The sequence below is a fragment of the Pteropus alecto genome, unplaced genomic scaffold (assembly GCF_000325575.1).
Source record: "Pteropus alecto unplaced genomic scaffold, ASM32557v1 scaffold109, whole genome shotgun sequence".
Lineage (NCBI taxonomy): Eukaryota > Metazoa > Chordata > Mammalia > Chiroptera > Pteropodidae > Pteropus > Pteropus alecto.
Window position 1 is genome coordinate 3,232,004 of NW_006494608.1, and position 12,889 is coordinate 3,244,892.

Below are 12,889 nucleotides of genomic sequence, written 5' to 3' on the forward strand. Positions count from 1 at the left end.
TATGACCAAGTGCCAGCTACTACTTTTAGCACTTTACATGTTCGAACTACTCTAAAAGATACTATTAATAGGTTCTCGGTGAGTCAGAGAGCCATAGTAAATTGCCCATGGTCCTAGTAAATGATGGAGCTAGAATTCAAAATCAGACAGTGCAACTCCAAATACTACTGCACTGTTAAATGTTAATCACAGTGCTGTGGACACACACACACACTCACACACACACACACACACACACGATTATTTTCTAGATACAAAAAATTATTAGTTGTAGTTAACAGGAGTAGAAAAATGAAAATCAAGTACTGGAAAATGGGACACGGTCATTTTCTAACTTTCTGAACCTTGACTTTTTAAAACTGTATGCATATTTTAATTTTTCTTGATTAAACAAATAAGAAAACTTAAAAGAAAGAAGGAAAGAATCTCAAGTATCTTTGGGAAATCCAGGTATAAACTACCCAGCTGGCATAAATCTCTCTATGGCACAGAGCAATGAAACTTGAAGTCGCGAACCCTGAGAGCAGCAGGTTCTTTGCTTTTGCACTTCCTTTCCTGAGCTAGTGTATGGGACTGTCTTGCTAGAGCAGAACATGGGCGCCACTGTGCTGCATTCCCTATCAGCAAAGAGATCAGAGAAGGATGCTGCCCTCTCTATCATGTCATTCCTATCAATTAACCAAATTATCTCCCTTTCTGTGTGCTTGACACCCTGATACCCAGGAGCTCAGAGAGTGCTGCTGGACTCCAAACAAATAACAATCCTGCGGGGTGGTACTCACTTATTATCCCATGGGAAGGAAGGCCAGAGAGCCAATACTGTTTGGCTAACTCCCTGGCACACAGACTTAGTTTCTCTGGCAGGGAAGAAGTCACCATATGTCTCCAGGCATCAGCTGGTTGGCCACCTCCAAAGAAGGAGTTATAGTATCTATCACTAGAGGACTCAGGTGTGAAGCCTACTAACAAGCTCCTGGCTACTACCTGAAACCTTCGGAACATTGCATTGTTCTTTTCCAGGTTCTGCGATAGAGATTAAGAGAGGCAACCAAGCAATTATTGTTGGGTCACAGACAAATAAAATCAGCCCTTCTGCAAATTCAGAGTTGGTATAAAGTCATAAAATGTCCAGTGCAAATGGCAAAAATAAAAAGGACTTGAGGTGTTATAAATCTTGCCTTATTTTCTCTAATAATATAGGGTATGGTGCAAATCAAGTCCTAACCCTTGATTCATAGAGCTGAGTGGCCAGTAAAGTTATAAGTGAGAATATAAAATTATGTTTATAAGAATGTGTGTGTGTACAAAGAAATTACCATACATTTTTTTCCAACAGTGAGGAATCAGAGAGTGATGATATATATTTACAAGGATGGGATTTAGAAAAGAAGTACAAACAAAGGCAGTTTACATGGACTTAAGAAGTATTTGGGGGGTGGGTGACAGGGGGACAGGAATAGATTTTCCAGATATCATTTTCTGGATCTTTCATGAATAAGATTTCTTAAAAAAAAAAAAAAAAAAGTTAATCAGATTTATATCAGATTTTGGACTTCTTCCTTTACAAAAAATATTTATGTTGGTCTAGATCAGTGATTTTCAATCTCTTTGGTCTCAGGACCACTTTGCACTCAAAAATTGTTGAGTACCCCAAACAGCTTTTATTTATATAAATTCTATTTATCTATATTGACTATATTAAAGATTACAAATGAGAAAGTTATTGAATGTTTAATAATTTATTAAAATAACAATAAACTCACATATTAACATAAATAACATATTTTTATCAAAATAATATATTTTCTAAAATAAAAATAAAATTATTAAGGAATGACATGTATACTCTTATGGGAATGAGAATTTAAAAAGACAAATAATGCCTTATTTTTATGAAAATCGTTTAGATTGCAAAGATTTTCCAAAGAGTTTCAAGGACTCCAGAGTGCACTTGGAGAACCACGGGTCTGATTAACAAGCAGACAAGTAAGTAAAGTAATCCCTTTCGTATTGGCAGGAAATATGTGCCAAGATCATAGATAGTGGATGCCTGAAACCATGGACAGTACCAAATCCTAAAGAAAGTAGACTATTTTTTCTATACATGCATACCTTTTCACTTAAAGGACACACTTTACAGCTTCTCTTTGGCATATCTGATTTGTCAGCATTACTACTCTTGTGCTTTGGTACCATTATTAAGTAAAATGAAAGCTACTTGAACATAAGCACTGTGATCCTGAGACAATAAAATTAATAACTGAGAAGGCTACTAAATGACTAAAGAGCAAGGAGCAGGGATGATTCATGTCTCAGGTGAGACAGAGTGGGACAGTGCGAGATTTTATCACATTACTCAGAAGGGTGTGCATTTTAAAATTAATGAATTGTGTGTTTCTGGATTCTTCCACTTAATATATTCGGACTGCAGTTGACTGCGGGTGACTGAAACTGCAGAAAGCAAAATCACAGATCAGGGGATACTCATAATTGAAGTGATGTATGGAATAAAGTGTTACTAGCACTACTATATCCACTGCTTATAAGCTAAACCCTGGAAGATGAGTGCTTTGGGTTTGAGAAAGGCCAATTATGATTTTGAAAATCAAGCCACGTAAGATCGTGTTTTGCGAAAAACATAGGAAACACACATGTTCAGTTAAACAGCAATAACAACCCAGCTACCCTCATTCACATGGTTTCATGGCTGGGTAATTCGGGACTTCTGATAAATTCAATAATTGAGAGTCTTGGAACTTGTAGAAATTAGAAATCAAGTGCTTTTTGTTTCTTAAATAGTGTTGTTTTTGGAGCTCTGTGCCAAGGTCATTTTGCATAAATGGCACACCAACTACAGGTTAGAATGGACAAGGCAGGTCTTCGTCTTTTGGTTTGAAACTCTTTTTATCTCTCAAGGATTTGTGGGGTGAAGAACGGATAGATGGAAAAGCTCATTGACAAGTCAGTGCAATAAAATATAAGATTTATTTTTCTCTATGTTTGTTTGATTTTTGGAGAGTCCATGTGGAATAACTGCCATGTTAATGTTCAGAATATGACCGTCAGGGAATATATGGACCACACAGATAGTTTTAAAATGGGAATACACAGTAAGAAGTTTAATACATTCAAGTTCAATAATAATTATTCACGAGGTCGTGACTCTTGAAAAACACAAATCGGCTTTTAACAAATAGACCCCAAAAAGCTTTCTGAAATATTGAATTATTTACAAAAGAAATTTTCCCCCTAGTAACTAGAAAGACTACTATCTATGAAGAGAACTGTGGGTTTGCAGCATAAAAATCCCAAAGAAAAGAATATACACACACACACACACACAAACATCCATATGCACATTAAAGTATCCTGGGTTTGGCATCCCAGTTTTGTGGGTTTGTTTAACTTCTGCTTGCTTCTAGATTTAAAATACTGAGATAACATCATAAAGATTTCTGATATATTACCATTTGTGTGGTAAGCACACAGTAGAGAATACATTGAATTATAATGTACACCTGAAATTTATATATTGCTATTAACCAATGTTATCACAATAAATTTAATAATAAAAACGATTTTCAATCTTTACTAATAAGCATAATCTAAACTAGCTGTAAAATCACCTCTGGCAAGTTAACTTTTAATGAGTTCATTTTATAACATAGGTATAATAAGATACTCTTTGCAGAGTTGCAAGGTTTCAATGAGTTAAAATATGTCTAGAGCCTAGTTAACTGCCTGGTACTTAGAAAATACTCAGAGAATTCACTCTACCTCCATCCATCCCCATGTAATTCAAAAAGACAGGAAAATCCACAATCAAGGATCTTGGAATTTTGTAATTTGTCTTGACAAAGAAATAACTTGCTGGGAGAAATATGAATTGTCATGTAGTTTAGAGATGTGAGAAATGCTGCAATTGTTACATAAGCATTTGTAATTGGTATGAAATGTAAAGTTAACTGTGTGAAAGCAAACCAGAATAGATTAATTATTCAATGTATTTGGTTAAGCGCAAATCTGCTTTTCTGGGTCTTAGTAACATGCAAAGAAAAGAAAGTTTGGAAAACACAAGCACAGAAGTGAATCAAGTGAATAAAGTCTTAGGATTATACAGGTTGACAGATAAGCGTTCCAGCTCCAGGATAAAATTGGGGATGGGAGAACTAGCAAGCCCTACACATCGGGGTGCGGACCAGGCACTCTGAAGTTCAAAAAAAGTGCTTTCCATGGCTCAATGAAGTGCATGGGAATGACAAAAAAACATTTTTGTAGCACTTTAACTCAATGGCCAGAAATGGAGACTGTACTGGTGACAAAGTGAAAATACACGCATATAATTTATTGGTAAATTTTCTCTTTGTATGCCATAGATTAATTGACAGTATAAACTATATTTATTATCCTTGACTACAGAGTAGTGATGTATTATATATGAATGAATTTATTTGTTTTGTTTTGTTTTGAGTTTGAGGTTTCTTTCTTACCCAGGAGGGAAAGACAGACTGTTGTTTGGATAAAACCGTTACCTTTTGTGTCTGTTAAGAAAGAAATATAAAAAAAATTATCAGATTTGTATGGAATCGCAAAAGACCCCAAATAGCCAAGGCAAACCTGAGAAAAAAATCAAGGCTGGAGGTATCACACTGCCTGACTTCAAATTATGCGTCAAAGTGATGATAATCAAAATAACGTCGTATTGACAGAGAAACCGACCCACAGACGAGTGGAACAGAACTGAGAGCCAAGAAATAAATCCTCATGTATATGGGCAAATAATTTTTAACAAAGGAGCCAAAATATACAATAGAGAAAAGAATCTCTTCAATGAATGGTGTTGGGAAAATTGGAACACCACATGCAAAAGAATGAAACTAAATGCTATCTGTCACAATACACCAAAATGAACTCCAAATGGATCAAAGATCTAAATAAAAAATCTGAAACAATAAATTGCATAGAAGAAAATATAGGTACTAAACATATGGACCTTGGTTTTAGAGATTTTGTGAATTTGACCTCAAAGGTAAGGGAGGTAAAAACAAAGATAAATAAATGGGACTATATCAAACTGAAAAGCTTCTGCACAGCAAAAGAAACCATCAACAAAACAAAGAGACAATCAACTGAATGGGAGAAGATATTTGCAAACAATGCCTCTGATAAGGGACTAATATCCAAAATATGTAAAGAACTCATAAAACTCAACAAAACAAAAACAGACAATCCAATTAAAAAGTGGACAGAGGACCTGAGCAGAGATTTCTCCCAAGAAGACATACAAACAGCAAACAGGCATAAATAAATGCTCAACTTCACTAGCTATTAGAGAAATGCAAATCAAAACCACAATGAAATACCACCTCACACTTCTTAGAATGGCTATTATCAATAAGACAAGTAATAATAAGTGTTGGAGAGGCTATGGGGGAAAAGGTACCCTCATAGACTGCTGGCGGGAATGTAAATTTGAGGTTCCTCAAAAAATTAAGAATAGAATTACCATATGACCCAGTAACTCCTCTTCTGGATATCTACCTCTAAAATTTGAAAGCATTTATCCACAAAGAAATATGCACCCTAATATTCATTACAGCATTATTCACAGTGGCCATGACATGGAAGCAACCGAAGTATCCTACGATAGATGATTGCATAAAGAAGCTGTGTACATATATACAATGGAACATTACTCAGCCATAAGAAAAGATGAAACAGTGCCATTTGCAACAACATGGATTATCTTGAGATTATCATGCTAAATGAAATAAGTCATACAGAAGAAGGTGAGAACCATATGATTTTACTCATATGCAGGATATAAAACTGAAAACAACAAAGGAACAAAACAAACAAAAAATAATAGACACAAACAACAGTTTAGTGGTTACCAAAGGGAAAAGAGAGAAAGGAGAGGTAGACAAGGGTCAAGGAGATTAAATGTATGGCTTTGGGTGGTGAACACACAATGCAATATACATATGACATTGAATTTTACACTTGAAACCTATATAATTTTATTAACCAAGGTCATTCTAATAAGTTTAATTTTTTTAAAAGAGATAAATTAGAACTATTTTGCAGTGAATGATAAAATTATAGCGCATCAATGTTTCTGGAATGCATGGAAAGCAGTACTAAAGGATATTTTATTTTTCTTTTTTGTTGCTTTTAATTGCTTTAAGTGTTAATATTGGAAAAGAAAAAGTTAAAAAATCAGTGACCTAAGGTTTATGTTAAGAAGCTAGAAAAAGATCAAAGTAATGCCAAAAGAAGTAGAAAAAAGGGATAACACCCCAGGATGTTAATGGACACATTTTCTAATCTCATACTCAAGGGCAGTTTGATTGATCTGGTACATCAATTATTTTTAAAATCTCTGTGTGATTGGGGCAAATTACTGTTTTCTGAGCATTTCTTAATTCACTGCTTTGTGCGAAGTAATTACCCTCTTACTAAGGCACACTTGATTCATGGTGTCATTGTATGACCAATTTTTCAAGTTCTACCCTCTCCAGACTCTGAGGAACCTCTCCTGGATGTCCACAAGAGCCTGAGTCATACATTTGTTGAAAGACATGGACTTTGGTAAGGGAGTGTGATGTGTGGGATGCTGTGGGATGCTGTGGGATTCTTCTGACACTCTAATATTCTTTCTGGAAAGAGACCTGTAGCCCACTTTAAAAATGTTATTCATAAGCCAAGCTATCAGAAGCACTATAGACACAACACAGATAGGGGTTTGTTCCAAATTCAACTATGTAGCAGAGTAGAGGAAGAGGTCAGACTGATGTATATTGCTAGCACATTCCAGATATAACAGAAAAAAATGGGTCTGTTTGCTGGCAGTTGCCATGGTAGTTTCCACAGAAAAAGGGGGGTGGGGGAGTAGTGCATTTATGTATTGTCTGTCAGTTTGGCTACTTATTTTTTAAGAGGAGAACTTGCAAGATGAAAGGAAACTAAGGTACCCTATTATGTCCTTCTCTTTTGTGAAATAGATTAGAGTGAAATATAAATGAATTATTTATTGATCATTTTAAAAGACATTGAATTATATAATTAAACCTGAAGCATTAACAGAATTTTTAAATTTTCTGTACTGTGTCCATGCCTTGTAAATTTAAAGCTAATGGTGAATGAATTTTCTTCAATTATATTAAAAATCGAATAAACAAATATATTCTGGGTACATAGCTAATAAAAAATAAAAGCAATTATTTACAGATTTATTCATTTGATCAGTGGGGATCAAATTTATAATGCAACTATGTAGTCAGAAGTAAGTAAAATTTTAAAAAATAGCCCTTGAAAAAGTAGAATTAAAAAGTAGAATTCAGTTAATTGACTGGTATTAGTTACTATGGAGTTATTTTAAAAGTAAATTGTTATTTAAATTAATTTGGCTTTTTCTTTTCCTCAAAAAAAAAAGTTTATTTAAAAGTGTTGTTTAACTTTTATATTTGTTATATTTTATTTTTCATTAAAAATGATTTACAAACTTTTAAAATCCCAAAAGTAAATTGTATATGGAAAATAAACATAATGTTGTAACACATAAGAAGGATTTTAGAAATGAATGACGAAGCTATTGAGACCTGAGTAGTCATTTCTGAAGTAGTCATTTCTGGCTATTATTATTACTATTAGCAACTACAGTTTGTATCATACTACTTCTAAACTTTTATTTTAGTTAATCAGTCATACAATTTGACTTCCTTTGTCATTTATAATTGTACATGATCCAATCACACAGCCTGTTAACTGCTCTTGGTTATTGCTTTTTCCACGGCACCTTTCTCTAGTAAGCTTGATTCCAAACTTCACAATAAGACAAGTGAGCACTTCCCAGGCTTCAAATTCTGGGGAAGGAGTGTGTATGAATCCCGTTTCTCCTGTCAATGTAAATCACATATACTTTTTATAAGCAGACTTTGTTTTTTAAAGCAGTTTTAGGTTTACAGGAAAATAGAAAGAAGGTACATATTTCCAATATACTTCTTTCCTCAAGTATGCACAATTTTTCGCACTAACAATATGTCATAACTGAGCGACCCATTTGTACTATCGATTAACTTATATGGACACATCATTATCTCCCAAGGCCTACAGTTCACTCTTGGTGGTACGCATTCAATGGATGTTAACAAATACATGTATATGTGTACATATAGACACCATTGTAGTGTCCTACAGAACAGTTTCACTGCTCTAGAGATTCTCTATGCTCTGCCTTTTTATTCTTCCCTCCTTAACCCTTGGAAATCACTAATCCTTACACTGTTTCAATAGTTTTGCCTTTTGTAGAATGTTATATAGTTGGAATCATACAGTATGGAGCCTTTTCGGATTGGCTTTTTTCACTTAGCAATACACATTTAAGTTTCCTCCTTGTCTTTTCATGGCTTGCTAGCTCATTTCTTTTTACTGCTATTCACCTTCTGAAGGACAGCATGGTTACTCCCAAGTTTGACAATTCTGAATAATGCTGCTATAAACATTCATGTGCAGATTTTTGTGTATATATAAATTTTCAATTCATTTGCATAAATACCAAGGAGTGATTGCTAAATCATATAGAAAGAGTATATTTACTTTCGTAAGGAACTGACAAACTCTTCAAAAATGGTTGTACCATTTGAATCCCCAATAGCAATGAATGACAGTTCCTGTTGCTCCACATCATTGCCAGCATTTTGCATTTTCAACTTTTTGGATTTTGGCTCCTCTAATAGGTATGTAACAGATTCTCGTAGTTTTAATTTGCAATTCCCTATGATATATGATGTTTAGCATTTTGTCATATGCTTATTTTCATATGTTTATCTTCTTTGATAGAATGTTTTTCAGATCTTTTTCCAATTTTAATCAGGTTTTTAATTTTCTTATTGTTGAATTATAGAAGTTTTTGGTATATTTTTAGATAACAGTGCTTTATCAGATGTCTTTTGTAAACATTTTCTCTTAATTTGTCTCACAAACCAGTCTATGGCTTGTTTTCTCATTCTCTCTACAGTGTATTTTACAGACATGTTTTTAATTTAAATGAAGTACAGCTTATCAATTATTTCCTTTATGGATTGTGTCTCTGGTGCTGTATCTAAAAAGTCTTTACTATACTCATGGTCATCTAGATTTTCTCCAACTTATCGCCTAGGAGTTTTATAGTTTTGTGTTTTATGTTTATGATCCATTTTGAGTAAAATTTCGTGAGGGGTGTAGTGTCTGGATTCTTTTTTCTTTGCCTTTTTTATTTTTTTCTTTCTTTTTTGCATATGGATGTCCAGTTGTGTCGGCATGATTTGTTGAAAAAATTCTCTTTTCTCCATTTTAGCTTTTGATCTTTTGTCAAAGATTGGTCGAGTATATTTATTTGGGTCTATTTATGGACTCTTTATTATTTTTTACTGATATATTTGTGAATTCCTTTGCTAATATCACACTATCTTGATGATTGTAGCTTTATAGTAAGTCTTAAAGTCAAGTAGTGTCATTCTTCAATTTCGTTCTTCCATATTGTGTTGGCTAGTTTTGGGCTTTTTACTTCTTATAAACTTTAGAATCAGTTTGTTGATGTCCATAAAACAATCTGTGGGATTTTTGTTGAAATCGTATTGAATCTATAGATTAAGTTGGGAAGAATTGACATCTTGCAAATGTTTTTCTATCCATGAACATGGAATATCTCTTCATTTATTTAATTCTTTTTTGATTTATTTTTTTAGAGTTTTGTAATTTTTCTCATATAATCTTATACATATTTTTGTTAGATTTATACCTAAGTATTTTATTTCTGGGGGTTGTTCTTTAATTCTAAATTCCACTTGTTCATTACTGACATATTGTAAGTAATTGACTATTATATATATTAACCTTGTATACAACAATCTTGCCATAATATCTTACTATTTCCAAGAGTTTTTCAATTTTTAAAAATTTTCTATATAGATGATCATGTCGCCTGTGGACAAAGACAGTTTTATTTCTTTTTTCTCAACTCAAATGCTATTTATTTCCCTTTCTTGTCTTATTGCACTAGCTAGTACTTCCATTACAATGTGGAAAAAGAGTGGTGAGATGGGAACCCCTGCTTCATTCCTGATCTTAATGGGAAAATTTTTAGTTTCTCACCATTAAATCTGATGTTAATCATAAGTTTATTTTTAGATTTTTTTAAATCTAACTGTGGACATTTCCCTCTGTTTCTAGTTTGCTGAGAGTATTATTATGGATGAGTGTTAAATTTTGTTGAATACTTTATCTGCATTTATTGACATTATTATGTGGTTTTTATTATTAAACTTGTTTCGATATGATAGGTTACATTAACTGATTTTTGAATGTTGAGCCAGGTTTGTACCTGGGATAAATATTTTTGGTTGTGCTGTATAATTATTTTTAAACATGTTGATTTGGATTTGATAATATTCTGTTGAGTATTTTCACATCTATGTTTATGAGATATATTCTTCTGTAGATTTTTTATCTTGTAATGTCTTTGTCTGGTTTTGGTTTTAATGTAATTCTAGACTCTTAGAATGCGTTAAGTAGAGATAATAGAGAATTGGTATAACTTCTTCCTTAAATGTTTGATAGAATTCACTAGTGAACCTACCTGGGTCTGGTGCTTTCTGTTTTTGAATATAATTAATTATTAATTCAGTCTCTTTAAAAGATATAAGCCTAATCAAATTTTTATTTTTTGTGTGTTAGTTTTGTCTGCTTGAGTATTTCAAATAGTTTGTCCATTTCATCAAGGTAATCATATTTGTGGGTATTGAGTTGTTCTTAATATTTGCTTATTGGTTTTTAAATATCTGTGGGATCTGTAGTGATGTATCCTCTTTTATTTCTAATATTAGTATTTTGAGTCAACTCTCTCTCTTTTTTTTTTCCTTAGTTAGCCTGGCTAGATGCTTATCAATTATATTGATCTTATCAACAGATCAGATTTTGATTTTGTTAATTTTCTCTATTGATTTCCTATTTTCATTTTAATTCTGTTCAGCTTACAATCCCTTATTGTTTTTTTATTTTTTATTTTTATTTTTTGCACTTATAGCACCTGGTCTTCCTAGGTGATCTCCCATCCAATTACTAACCAGGCCCAACCCTGCTTAGCTTCCAAGATCAGACGAGATTGGGCTTGTTCAGGGTAGCACGGCCATAGACAAAGCACTAATTTGTTTCATCTCACGATATTTGATAAATTGTATTTTCACATTTATTTATTTCAACATTTTTAAATTTCTCTTGAGATTTCTTCTTTAGCTTATATGCTATTTAGAAGCATGTTGTTTAATCTCCAAGTATTTGGGGATTTTCTAACTATCTTTCTGTTAGTGATTTCCAGTTTAATTCCACTGTAATCTGAGAGCAGATGTATGATTTCTATTCTCTTAAATTTATTAAAGTGTATTTTATGGCCGGAATGTGGTCCGTTTTGGTGAATATTCCATATGAATTTGAAAAGAATGTATATTCTGCTATTATTGGATTAAGTAGTTGACATGTCAATTTAAGTCAGTTGACAGATGATGCTGTTTAGTTTAACTATGTCCTTAGTAATTTTCTGCTATATACACATGCAAATATACACATGCATACACATATATATATATATGTGTGTGTATATATGTGTGTATATACATATATATATGTGTATGCATATGTATATATGTACATATAGGTATACACACATATACTTAATCAAATATATTGTTGCTTTTATTATTTTGAACAAGTTGTTTTCTGTTAAATCAGTTAGGAATAGGATAGACACAAGTTTTTATTTAGTCTTTACTTCTCTGGTACTCTTCTTTTCTTTATGTAGATCCAAGCTGACTTATATAATATTCTTTCTGAAGAATTTCTTTTAACACTTCTTACAAGGCAGGTCTACTGACAACAAATTACATCAATTTTTTGTTTGTCTGTGAATATTTTTATTTCTCCTTTACTTTTAAAGAATAATTTTACAGTTAAGAATTCTAGGTTGGTGTGTTTTTATCTCAACACTTTAAATATTTTGCTCTGCTTTCTTCTTGTTACATGGTTTCTGAGGAGAGGTTAGACATAATTCTTATCTTTACTCATCCATAGATAAGGTATTTTTTTTCCCCCTCTGGCTTCTTAACAATATTTTTTTCTTTATTTTTGATTTTCTATAGTTTGAATATAATGTAGATTTGCAGGCATTTATTCTGTTTGGTATTCTCTGAACTTAATGAATTTGTGGTCCCTTTGACAGTAATTTAGGGGTATTCTGAGTCATTATTGCTTAAAATATTTTTTTCTGTTCCTTTCTTCTTTTTCTGGTATTCCCATTACATGTATGTTAGCTCTTTGTCACGCAGTTATCGTTGTCCTGAAGTTCTTAGATATTCTGTGCTCTTTTTTTCCCAGTCTCTTTTTCTCCTTGCTTTTCCATTTTGAAAGTTTCTACTAACATATCCTGAAGCTCAAGAATTCTTTCCTCGGCTGTGTCCAGTTTATAAATGAAGCCATTAAAGGCATTATTTATGTTTGTTACAGTGCTTTGATCTCTATTATTTCTTTTTGATTCTTTCTTAGAATTCTCTCTCTGCTTACATTATTCATCTGTTCTTAACATGTCATCTACTTTTTCTATTAGAGTCCTTATCAAATTAATCACAGTTTTTAAAATTTCTGGTCTGATAATTTCAACAATCCTGTCATATCTGAGTCTGATTCTGATGCTTGATCAGTTTCTTCAAACTATTTAAAGAAAAACAAACAAACAGTTTTTCCCTTTTAGTATGGTTGTAAATTTTATTCTTCCTAGCCATACACAATGTACTGAGTAAAAGAAACTATAAATGAGCCTTTAGTAATGTGGTAGTAAGGTGCTGGTGAGGAGAAGTAT

General features: G+C 32.7%; 1 pseudogene; it reads right to left on the bottom strand.

Annotated features, from left to right (window-relative positions):
* Window positions 1-11,056: 11,056 nt before the first annotated feature.
* LOC112473636 lies at window positions 11,057-11,175 on the bottom strand (annotated as a pseudogene).
* Window positions 11,176-12,889: the final 1,714 nt, after the last annotated feature.